General features: G+C 36.0%; 1 long non-coding RNA gene across 1 annotated transcript in view; it reads left to right on the forward strand.

Moving 5' to 3' along the window:
* Positions 1-654: 654 nt before the first annotated feature.
* Positions 655-13,232, forward strand: part of LOC126916934 (uncharacterized) — a 186,538-nt gene continuing 173,960 nt past the window's right edge. The window contains exon 1 of the long non-coding RNA XR_007710831.1: positions 655-1,453. This is a non-coding gene — a long non-coding RNA (uncharacterized LOC126916934). The remainder of the gene's footprint in view (positions 1,454-13,232) is intronic.

The following is a 13,232-nucleotide window of genomic DNA, read 5'->3' on the forward strand; positions in this document are numbered from 1 at the left end:
TAATGATTTATAATGTAGCATATAATTATTAATAATACGTTACAGTAACATTAAATTAATAATACAATAATATTAAGTTATTATTAATATCTGGTACCGATGGTATTCACCGTGTAAAATATCAAATACAAAAAGATCGAGTATTTCGAAATCGAATGAATCGAATTTAAATTGTTGTACTGTTCAAGTGCCATTCATGGTACTGAGATACTATACTGCAAGTTAACGATTATTATACACGCTTAAGATCGCTATATACTAATCTTGTTTACCGATTTCACTAATTTCCTACTATACGCCTGCACCATACATTTTGTCTAACACATACGATACGAACATGAAAATTTTCTATTCCTAAGTAATCAAACACTGCACACACATATACCAAAAAATGGTGGGAGACACATGGACGATCGTGTCCTCCAACCACAGAAAACGTGGCCCTCGGACAGAAGGCAGGCGCGGCCACACAGGCGCGTACGATACGTACACACGCGAAACTAACATAACAGCAGCCCACCCTCTCATTGCAGCGAGGGTGGATTCCATGGCGCGTGCGCGTACGCCACGCCAGCACGCAGCCCACTGGCAGCCGCGGCGATCGCGGAGGTTCGAGGATACATCCGAGGGTGACACCCTGCAGTCTGACGCGGGACTTCGACCCTCGCGCTTCACTCGGGGGTGAAGTAACCGCGGAGTCCCCGTCTCGCGGAATTCAGTCGCGTCGACGACGTCGAACGTGCTTTTCGCCGGCAGCGTTCTGAAAGGCAAATTCAGACACAAATGATAGAAGAAGGGATAAGAATTTTGACTATGTCTCGTATATACTGTATGGTGAAATTTGTCCGTGGATCAACAGCCTCGGGACGAGAATTTCTATATTTCGTAGTCATAGTGAAATTTCTCCAGCCATACGTTGCTACCGTGATTGCATTCGAAAATTCAAATATCTGGTACATTATTGTGAAATTTCTTTATAGAAGCTCAAGAAAGGACAAGAACTTTTATATTTCCTACTTTATAGTGAAATTTCGACACATTGGGACGTAACGATTACTTTAAAAATTCCGCTTTCTGTGGTGGAATTTCTTCATAGAGCAACAACCCCCAAAACAAGAATTTTCATTTCGTTTGATACTTTTTACAGTGACATTTCCCCGCTAGTAGATTGCCTCGATAATCGTAAATTCTACTAAATCGAAAGACCTACGTATTGAAAATTCATAATCTATGTATCAATGAGTTTTTCATCGTTTCGTTGGTAATCTGAGTTAAAAGGAAAGTAATTTTGTCAGGTATTTTGCACAAGAACCGTGTAAGGCAAGAAAGTGGTTGGTTGGACAGTTCGCGAGTGTTTCCTACGGCAAGAGGATAGAAAAAGGCAGAGAAAAGAACACGTCATCTGGTAGCGTGGCGAAGAGAAAGAGAAGAGAGCTGGCAGAGCGAGTAACCGGTAAGTCGATTACTTCGTGGTCGATGATCAAACGTAGCTTTCATCGCCGTCGCTGTGCCGGTGACTATGACACGCTTATAGCCGAGTTGGTTCAAAGTCAAAGATTCTTGAAAATCGTCGATCGGCATCGATCTATCGACGTTTGACACGCCGTCGACTCCCAAGAACTTTTCCCCTGCTTTCATTCTCTTTACTCCCTTCTTTCTGTCCTTTTCTACTATTTTTACAGTGTAAATGGCTTAATTAATAGGAATTCATTCTTCGAATATTTCTTCTCGCGTTTATATATTTTTTAGTAGAATTTATACGCTGAAAAATAAACGTAACTTCTGCACGATCCAATTTCTACGAGGAATAGCAGAGTGAAAGTTACTTGCGCGGTCTTCGTAAGTGGTTCGATTGATAGAATTTTAATCGTTAGAATATTCTCGTCTATATTTTCAGTAGAATTTATTTAATGAAAGATAAACGTAGTTTCCGTGCGATCAAATTTCTGCTAAATACAGAAGAGTGAAAGTTACTTTTATGATGTTCGCAAGTGGCTCGATTGATAGTAACTAATTGTTGGAATTTCTTTCCGTCTGTGTATTTAGCAGAATTTACCCGATAAAAGATAAACATGGTTTTCACACCATCAAATTTCTGAAAAAGAAAAAACGAACGTTTCCCGCAAAAGCATTAAATCCGCCAATTTCGCGTATTTAAAGCGGATCGTTTCGTTTCGTTCCGTATGATGGGACATAGAAAGCAGATACAAATATGTCGATTGCAGTCTCCGCTACGAAAATATCAAAGAAATATTCTTCCTGTCTTTCCTATTCTCTCGATATATTTTCTATGTAAAATATACAAAAGACGTTTCCTTTCTCGAGCCATAGGATTATTCTTCCAGCTATTATAATAAAAATATCTTCCGAAACACATTATCGAAAATTTCTCGATACCATCGTTCGTTTCACAAACGAAAAGGTACTCGAATATCCAGAGGAAACGAGGAAAGAAGCATCTATTCAGTTCGAATCCATTTTCCAGTCCACAATTCAGCCCTCGTGTTCGAAGAAACAGCGGAGAGGATGAGATGCTTTATTCCTTTTTCTGAATGGTGAAAATACGCCAGACCGTTCTTCAAGCTTTCTTTCCACTCTATCGGAAGTCAGGAAGCAACGGAAAAGCATATAGAACAGACGAAAAAAAAGAAGAAAAAACAGGAAAAAAAGGGACGAAACGAAACGAGAAGACACCGACTCTTACCGTTCGATGAAAATATTATTTAGATATGCTTTTCGTTCTGTAAGTTCTTTGCAGTCGATCCTTCGCCTCGATGGGACGGCTTAAAAAGACTGTTCCTCGCGAATAGATTTAAAGGAGGGTCGCGTACGAGCCAAACGGATTGGGGAGAATATCCGATTGGAGGAAAAACTTGGCTGGAAAACCGCTTATCTGCAAACGCGCTGCGAAATTGAATAACAATACGCAATTTTAGATTTGCAGAATATTGGAAAAATTACGGTTAGAGAAGAGATTTAAGATTTCGCTTGGTTAGGTAAGAGAATGGATAGCAAGCGGATAAGCTGAGCGGTAAGTAGATTGTGGATTTTCGTGCGTTTATAGGAAATTAGAGAGTGTCAAATTGCACAGAATGTAACATTGAACAGATGAAAAAGTATATGATATATCCAAAATATATAGCATTTTTCTTTCTATAATACGTGGTAAATAAAGTGATTTTCTACTTTTCTAATTGTATTTTCAAACACGTGATTTTAAAAAGTGCAGCCTGTCAGATACTAGGATTTTTTATTTTTCAGGTGATAAGTTAGAAAGTGTAATAGAAATTGAAAAGATTTTCTATTTCGTTATTTATCTTTCTTTCTGGTTGCTATTTCTATTCCATAGTATTTTATTCCGTTTCTTGCTTCTGCAACTCTGTGTGCGCTAACAAATTTTATATTTATGGACGAATGAACAAATAAACAGACGAAATATGGTGAGATTTGAAGCAAAGATAATTGGACTGATATACTGTACCTTAATTTTTATGTATTCAACCTCGTCAAAGCTTTGACGTTTACTTAGAGAGACAAAATTTCACTCTCTCACGCGTTTATTTTATTAAAAATTCATTCACCACGGCGTAAATTAAACTTCAGAATACACGATCAAGCAATTCACAATGCTTCCAAACGTTCACGTTGTAATCTTATCTCATTCACTCGCTATGCCTATTTCGACAGTCTGTTTCAACCTCGTCCAATGATCTCTTACATAAATATCGTAACATTTCTACATTTAGTTCTTCAACATTGTACCAAGTTTAATGCAAGTATTAGGTTGTCCGAAAAGTTTCTTTCGTTTTATGAGGAAATAATAGACGCACGTTTTTTGTTTTATATTATTTTGTCGAATTACGTACGGTTCATTTTGTTCTGCTGAGATAGACACCGCGACATTTCACGTTTGTACGAAGGCACACTGTTGTAAAAAACACGTTTGCGAAAGAAAGACACTTTCCGGACAACCTAACACAAAAGAAATTACCTGTCTTTCTATTTGGTTTCTCGAAATCACCTGGTTTCTTGACATCAAACATTAAATTAGCTCTCAAAATACCCAAATTAAGGAATCCATAGCACTTTCAAACTTTCTCATTAAAATCCTCTGCACTTGCGATTGATGCTTATTTCAACAGTCAACTTCAACCGTCGAGAAACGTTGGTGGCGTCATTTTCGTACGTATTCGAGGCAACGGAAATTCCTTCAAAGGCCACAATTCCCAGACGTAATTTCGTCGGCTATCAGAACGTCTTAATTCGCGTTACGTAATGGTCGTGGACGGAGGTGGCGAAGCGAAAACATTCGAAAGGCAAAGTAGGCGACTCGACTCCTAGCTTCTCCCTGTCGACACTTTTTTTCGAATTCGATTCCCAAATCGGTCGCGGCTCTACTATTTTTTTCCTCTCTTCTTTCTCCTTTCCATTTCTCTCTTTCGTCCCCTGTTTTATTCTCGTCGAACGCGCACGTCCGCTCGATAAAAGCGGGCCGTTTTTTTGATCAGCTCTCGCGTGGTATTTTGTTGCCTCGACGTTTTGTCTCGGACAATGGTTTTGTTCGGCAACGAACGCGTCCAGCCCGATCGCCAATATATGTATCCACGTGTCAATTTTCAATGGCGGATTCCTTTTGAGTCGTTAGCAAGCATCGATAAGCGTTATTCGGCCCGGCAGCGTTCGGTAAATAGCCCGATGGCTTGTTCCGTGCGGAACGTTTCCCCTGTATATTGTTACAGTTTTTCGCGATTCACCTGTGAATCGTTCACTTCTTTTTTCTCGTTTTTTTTTCTTTTTTTTTTTTTGAGAAAGATATTCTTTCTCTGGTGAAAAATTGCCGCTATAAAATGTGGAGTTTGCCGGTTGACGAAGCGAGTGTAGGGGAGGAATTTTATCTTGTTGTATGACGAAATTGCGTAATGGGTGCCATTTTATAGCTCTTAACTGTATTTCTGTTTTATCGCAATGGTCTAATGGAGAATTACGCAAGCATTCTTCTCCGAATATTTTTAATTGCAAAAGACTGTAATAAATAATTATGTACGTACGAATGAATACGTTTGCAGTTAATATGTTTGTATTGTCGTAGTTTCATCCGATTTTTACGATTCTTAACTACACATCGACTGATTCTAAGAAGAACTTCAACTTTTCTTTTATTATTATCGTCTATTAATATAATATAGTTTTATTATCATAAATATGAATAATATTAACATGACGAAGAATTTTGGAAGATGTCGCATTTTTCAAAGATTTTGACAAGTATATACTTTTGAATTACGTTGGTGCCACCATGTAGGTTGAATTAAAAAATAAACTAACACACACTAATTTTTTTCTAATTTTCTAACGAATCATTCAGCGAGAAAATTTGCTTATTTCAGTTTTTAAATCACATTTTAAAGTCACGCTTTAAAGTTCTATGAAAACATGCTTCTCTTTAAAAGTCGTATATTTCAAACAAAATCTGGCTACTTTATTTCCTTTTTAAATGCATTATGAGATCCATTACGCTCATTCACCAACGATTTTTCAAAAAGAAATACGCTTCTTTTTGCAAAATCCCCTTACTGTTACCATTTTCCGCATAGTGAATATTTGTTTTAATCCACAACCTACTCATTCAACGTTATATTTCTAGATTCACAATTCACCATCTATTTTCATAAAACCAATCCTTCCTTCCAATTTCGTTTGGGAAACTTCTCGTTGCTGATTCATTTCACATCGCTCTTATAGAAGAGTCTATCAATATGAAATCTCTGACAACTACATTTCCGCTCGTCTATCTTAAACTTCGCGTATTCCATCGAATATTTTCACGTGTGGCGTACATGGACACCGTCTTCGATTACGATGCAACGACAAAGGGTTGTGTTCATTGAGCAAAGTAAGTTCGATAGGGAGAGGCGGTTCATTGAAGTTCCTTCAAAGGACCGAACTTTGTCGCGTAATTTCAGTCCAAGGTACAGGACCACGTCTTACCCACTGACGATCCTCCTTGCTAATTTCGCGTGTCCTACGGGCTTGCAATTCCGTACGCTCGTTCTCTTGTAACGACCACCTGAGACTGATCATCAGAATCCTTCTTAGAAGTTGTCCAGGTCATTGAAGAATCTTCCTTAGCTTTCAAATCTGGAACTTCAATTGCTATCGACAGCTACGATTGTCTGGATCGAATTATTAAATTCTAGAATACTCCATTCTTATTTACTAAATATTGGACGTATTTATTATTAGTTGCGTTTCTAAATTATATCCTAATTATATTTCACCGACGTAATTATACCGTAAATGCGTTGATATGAACACGTAATCAGGGTCGCATCCAATTAGCTCTTATTACTTGTCATATAATTAATAATTGTACCAGCTATACAGTTAATTGCTTTGCTATATAATCATACAATTAGTAATTATACGTCAAATAATACTGATTGCCCGGCTCTCACTGCGAGGAGGTGCTGCGAACGCAGATCCACTCTGTTCTAACCACCCTCCTTTCTCGCAAAAAGGTCTACAATTTATTCATCGTCAGATAAATACTCCTTTTGGTATGCGTTTGTACGACGTTCAAAACAAACAACAAAAGGAGCTTTAGGAAGAAAAACCGGCGAGAAAACTAGAAAACTGATTACGTTTCGTGGAAATCTGAAATCTAAAAAGTAAATTAAATCTTAATCTAATCGTGGCTCTATATGGGCCACTGCTTTATGTAGATACATATTGATAATATATGTAAACTCCCTAGAGTTCATGTAGGATAGGGATTCTTTTTGTTTTACGGGTAGCACGACAGGCTGTGTTTCACGGACAGAGCGATCTTCTTTTGTTTTACGGACGACCATTTGAAGAAGCACGTTTTTCCCAAACGGACGGACAGAGAGTTACATTAGAGACAGACAAGGTTACATAATAGTTATTTAAGATTTTAAAGACTGAAGATTTAAGATTTAAAGACTGAAGAAGAAAGATCGGTAGCTCAGGACGTTGAAAATCGATTCTCGATTTTCAGGTAAACATTGTACCAAAGACTTGTTATTTCTCATTTAGATAATTATCGTTATTTATTGTTATAAACGCATATTAATTGTTGTTTATTTTTGTATTTTTAATTACTTCATAATAAAAAAAACTCGATTTTCAGACTTCAGAATCGATCCCTGAATTATCCAATTATTGAACCTTATATATATATATATACTAATACATCCATATACATATACAATCCATGCACATATCGACCATATATATATACGTATATATATGTGTGTGTATATATATATATATGTGTCGAGTAATAATTTGGGTTAGGGGCGTGTAACGAATCTTCATTTGGATTAGCCATCATCGTTGTATAATAGATTATATTTATGGTATAAATATGGTTTTTACAGAGTTTGACAAATAACCGTGATGATTAGACACTCGAGATGCTAATAACAATGATCTTAGGTTCAATAACGAATCCACGGCCAACGGGATAACACTTTGTTAAACGTAGAATATATTTTGAAGCACAAAGTAATGTTTGCTGTGACGCTCGGAATATACTGCACGTAAAGACGATATGAAATTCTCCAAGGAGATCGCACGAATAAAAGACTGATGAAAACTTTCCTCTCTTTACGATCGCGTTCGTTTGTTGTATATTGGTCGGGGGATACCGACAAAATTCCAACCGCCGTTACTAGGCAGTCCCGCGTAGTGGCGACAGTGTTTCTGCCCGGAGTTTGATTATTAATACAACGTATATCCCATAATATTAACACTTTTGAGGCAAAAGCACACGTGGTTTGATTTGTCCTCGAGCTCGCGTGCCGCTACAACTATATTTTTTTTAAGGAGAACTATACAACTACTCCATACGTCTGTTAGGTAAAAACCTCCATCCCGTGACCGTGGCTACGTTCAGCGACCAGCTGTGTCACCTCGAGCCCAAGCTCACTGTTACAAATCTCGGGCAAACATAATCGGATTGAATCATAAACAACTACTTCTAAGTTTTATTATTTAAATACAGCTATAATAAATAGTCTAGACTAAAATATTAGGATCTTCCCAAAAATTCCAAAAGAAAGGCCCCGATGTCCTTTCATCTCCGACATATATACATGTACATTAAAATTCTCAACTTGTATTATCGTGAAAGTGGAAACTAATTGATTATGATTAAGAATTATAATAATTAATTATGATTAAAAGTTAAAGAAAAAGGACAAGAGAATAAGATTCTATATGTGCCATATGGAATTAAGTACTACCATAATATATGCATTCTACAATGTCATGCTTTTACTACAATGCCATGCTTTTACTACCATGCCATATTTCTTACTACTATACTAACCTATTACGACTAACACGACCGTATCTACTTACTTAGATTACCTAGCCATAAATCACACCTTCATAAAAATCTAAATGTCTGCTTACTCTATCTATGTAATAATCTAAATGTAATAAAGAGAAAGGGGAGGAATATTGTATGGAGTATGAATCCTCTTCGCTTGATGCCACAAGAGACCCTGAAACAAATTCAATCTGCCAAAGGTTAGTAAAATTCTATAAAATACGTATAATTATTTCCAGATTGGTAAGGCTCAATCGTTATTTCATAATATTTAGCGTAATATTTTATTTTCTTTACCTCCTTTATTCCTATCATTCTTCTGAGACTTTTGCATACATATTTAAAATGCCATGAAACGTACAAATATGCAACTGAAGTGTATTTTCTGTAAACTGATAAACCTGAAACAAACTCGTTTACTGAATTAGCATTTAAAAAAGAAAAAATCAGGCACCTCTGAAACGAGAATATTTTATAAATGAAAAATAAAATACTAATTATCAACTAGATTAAATTACTGCTGATTAAATTTTAACAAGAATAGAGAACATTTTGTGTTTTTTTCAATCAAAACTACAATAGGAAAATTGAAAGCAAGAATTTTAAGTAATTGAATTCAAAGTAATTGAATTTTGTATAATTTAATTTTAATTGAATTTTGAGCAATTGAATTTTAAGTAATTGAATTTGAACTGAATTAAAGATTCAGGAAATTTAATCTGAACATTAAGATTAGGGAAAAATCGATTATTTCAAAATCATTTACTTTGTCTTTTAACATTTGCTATCTGTTATTTCTTATTCAACATAATGATCGCGTATGAACTTCATTTAATGCAAACGAAATTCAAATATTTATCAAATTCTACATTATTGTTACAAGATTGAAAATATCATGATCGGAAAAATTCTCAAGATTATAGTTCTAATAACTAACAACCACTAGTACTAATCCCAATAGTAACGAATTAAGTTTTAACTGACATTTAAAATAAATTGCTAGATACTTTAAAAAATAATATCAATTTAATGATTTAATAAAAAATATTTCAAGTCTTCATAGTAACATTAAGCTATTTCATTACAATACTTTGTTACACAAAAAGTTCTATATTTTACTAGTCATGGTAACGTTAATACTAACAAAGAAATATGTCTTATAGCAGTATTTTCTGAGTGCTGCATTATATCTGCAATATCAATTAATCTATCATTTAGGAAAAAAGAAATCAATTGCGATACACGATTCGGGCGTGATTCAACGTACAAGTAAAACTTATGTGAATGAACTGAACTTCAGTCCAAGTGGAACTGCCCTTATATACTCCTCTCCGTACCTCTCTGTATTCCTCGGGTCAATCTTTGTTTTTAAGGAAAGCTATTTAATTACTCCATATCTCTATTAGGTACACGACGCTCCCTTAACCGTGGCTACGTTCAGCGACCAGCTGTGTCCTCACCTCGAGCCAAAGCCCACTGTCATAAATCTCGGGCACCCATACTCGGATTAAATCATAAACAATTATTTCTCAGTTTTATTATTTAAGTACAGCTATAATAAAAAGTCTGGACTAAAGTATTGGGGCCTTCTTAAACATTCCAAAGAAAAAGGTCCCGATGTCCTTTCATCTCCGACATGTACATCAACCAAAAAAAAAAAAGAAAACGAAAAGAAAATTACTACTACAAATACTGAAAGCGAGCATAGCGACAGAGTAGTAACAAGAATGACTTCCCATGCCCTGGATGATCCAGAGAATCTCTGCTCGTGCCGGTTTCACCGTCGATTTTTCAAATTAGATTTCCAAAAACAAGTTAGTCACTCGAAAACGTGGTTACCCGATCGGAGACTGCGCCAACCTATTTGAGCCTACCTACTCATAATTAATTAACAGACACAGTAGAAAGTATACTACCTGTTCTACCTAGCGCTATATTTAAAAAATGGCAAAATACACCAACACACTCGCTCTACGATTCTTACACAAACGCTCGAGCGTAAGGGACCTACGCTAGAGAGGACGTCCCGGGACGCGTCTGACATCTGAGCTTAACACACAATGTGCATACTAATTTACGTACCGTTTTCCTGAAATCGACTGACAAGGATGACCATTGCACGAAACGTGACAACACGTGTAAAGAAATTATATCGTTAAAATAAATGTAATTAATATTGAGGTGGATAGGTCGTGATACTAGAGAAATCCTGAGATTTATAACGGGTCCTTAGGCTAGTTGAAGATATGCTATGAAGATGTTTCGACAACTGACAATCATCTTGTCCGAAAGATAGGATCTTTGTGTAGCAAACCAAGAGACAGAAACCGTTGGAAAGTTTGCTATCGAGTGCCGCTACAATATTAATTATTTATATCGTTAAAATAAATGTAATTAATAAATAATTGTAATTGACAGCAATATTGACAGCGTGGTTACACTTAATCGTGTAGATGATATTGTCACAAATTGTGATTGTATCGATATATAAATTCGATTTATATTTGTCTGAACATTTTTAATGTTTCAAGTTTGTAGCGAATGAGAGAAACGATGCAATTCTGCGGTCTAACCACACATATACACATACACAATGTGGAAAATACAATACACAAACACATCGTCAGTCGCTGAGAAAATTTTTCATTAATTACGGTCATCGTGCTCAATGTCTTTCTCCCATTCAAGTAACATCTGGGCACGCGAATGGGATCCCGAGAATGGGTACGGAAAGGGTTAAATTTGAAAATCCTGATCTAAACAGATGATTAGTTTGTCTGATTTGTAGTTAACGGACTAACGTTTTTTGGTTTTATATTTTGTCACTTCGTTGTAGATTACGATAAGTCTACTTTATTAATTTAAAATTTCATTGAAATCTTAATATTAGAAAAAAGGTAGTATTTATCGAAAAAAGGCTAAAACTCGATGAAATGGAATAATTGACTCTAAATTTATTGTTAGGATAGAAATAATCTCAGGTAATTTCTTCGTCGAAGCACATTTTCGAAAATGCAGAAGCAACGTTCAAAATTATCGCTTTGATTCAAAGATCCGCCCAGCACGAAGTTTCTTCTTGTACATAACATTTCACACATTCTTGTACGGAAAAAAGGAATTTTAATTCATATTTTAAATTCTACTAAAATTCTACTAAAATTTTACATAATACAACCAGTCACACGTCTCGATTCGGACCTTTCATCCTATGACATGAACGAGTGATCAGAGGAAAAGAAATGTATACGACTCACCGTTAGAAGCGGAGAAACAAAGGACGTTACCATCGATGCTGCGCTATCCCAGCGAATATCATTAGGAACACTAACATCAGGCAGAAATAGTTGAAAATCCAATGGTAGGAACAGAGGAAAAATCTGTTAGAGAAAAAAATATGATGAGTGGCTGATTATTTGAAAAGCTGGAGATAATGAAAAATGCCATCATGACATCAAATGCCAGTTTATGATCAAATATATACTTTGTAATATTTAGATTTACATGATAAATATTATTGATAACTTTTTCGTATAAGGTGTGGAATACAAATATAAAAATTAGAAATAGTCTAAAGTTGAATAGTGTGATGTAAATTCAATATAATCATTTGTGTGGCTACCTCTGATCTGATAATATCAATTAAGCGACAAAATGACAGTTTTCTCTAGAATTTTAAAAAAGAATTGTAGCAGTTTCACAGTATTTCGTAAATTAATAAACGAATATCCTGTTGCACGTGCAAAAATAATAGAATTTTAGAGAATTTATAGAGGAAACTTAGTATTATTTGTATTCCTGTAATGACGAGACGTCTGTCATTTTCCACACAGCGGTTTAAAATTAAATACAATGGTCGAAGTATAGTTCTATTGCGCGATAATGCACGACTGCATGTGACAAACTACGCAACCAACAACTCTAGAACTTGAATGGTCAGTTTCAACACACACATCACCTGCATCGTCATACACATCGTTCCTAAAATATCACTCTTTTCAACAACTATAAAATCCATTGTATAACAATTTGCCAACAAGTTGTCACATAAAAGTTTACACGAGGAATTGACAAATTCCAAGACAAGTAAGAAAATTCGCTGACATATTTCAAGATAAACAAGCAAAGACGAACAACAAGAATTGCACGTAAATTTTAAAGATAAAGCAAAAATGATAAAAACTGCTTGAAACTTAGTACAATGTTACAAACAGCAAAACAAAATTCTACGTAGCGTATCGTCTGAAATTCAGGACATAGCTGCGTGATAATGAAAGTTCGTAGGTGCGAACTATTTGACCCTGTCTCTGAATTATGGTCGTTGTTTGCGCCGCGATGTATCTCGAATTACTTAGTAACACGCTCGTAAATGTAACAGGGAGATTAATAGGAAAAGTTGAAGTTTTTAGAGGCGAGGCTAATCACTAGCAGAAGCGAATGAAATCGCTCGTCATCGCCATTGCACCATAAAACGAGACTGTCTGCTATAAAATGACTCCTCATCACGTTCTCCATAAATTCTCCAAATTCTCTGCAAAAACGAGACCGCGCTCTATAATAAATGCGATTATAAGGTGATCCTTCACTATGGAACATGCCTCGAGGCAACCAAACATTCGACAGCTAAACTCTGTTCTAAAGTTTTCAATAAGGTTTCGCAATTTGCCAACATTTTCCTGGTTGTTCGCGTTTTCTTACCGTTTTCAGGTTACCGATGCGCGGTGTACGCCTATTTGGTCATAAACGAAGAACCAATTACGCTTAAAACAGGCGTGTTCTCGAGCTAAGCCTCGAAACCTGGCAATTTCGCTCACGAATCGCGTTTTCGCATATTCTGGTTCTTGCGCGCTCGGCCAACCAGCGAAATAACTCGGCCATG

The sequence above is a fragment of the Bombus affinis genome, chromosome 1, assembly GCF_024516045.1.
Source record: "Bombus affinis isolate iyBomAffi1 chromosome 1, iyBomAffi1.2, whole genome shotgun sequence".
Taxonomy (NCBI): domain Eukaryota; kingdom Metazoa; phylum Arthropoda; class Insecta; order Hymenoptera; family Apidae; genus Bombus; species Bombus affinis.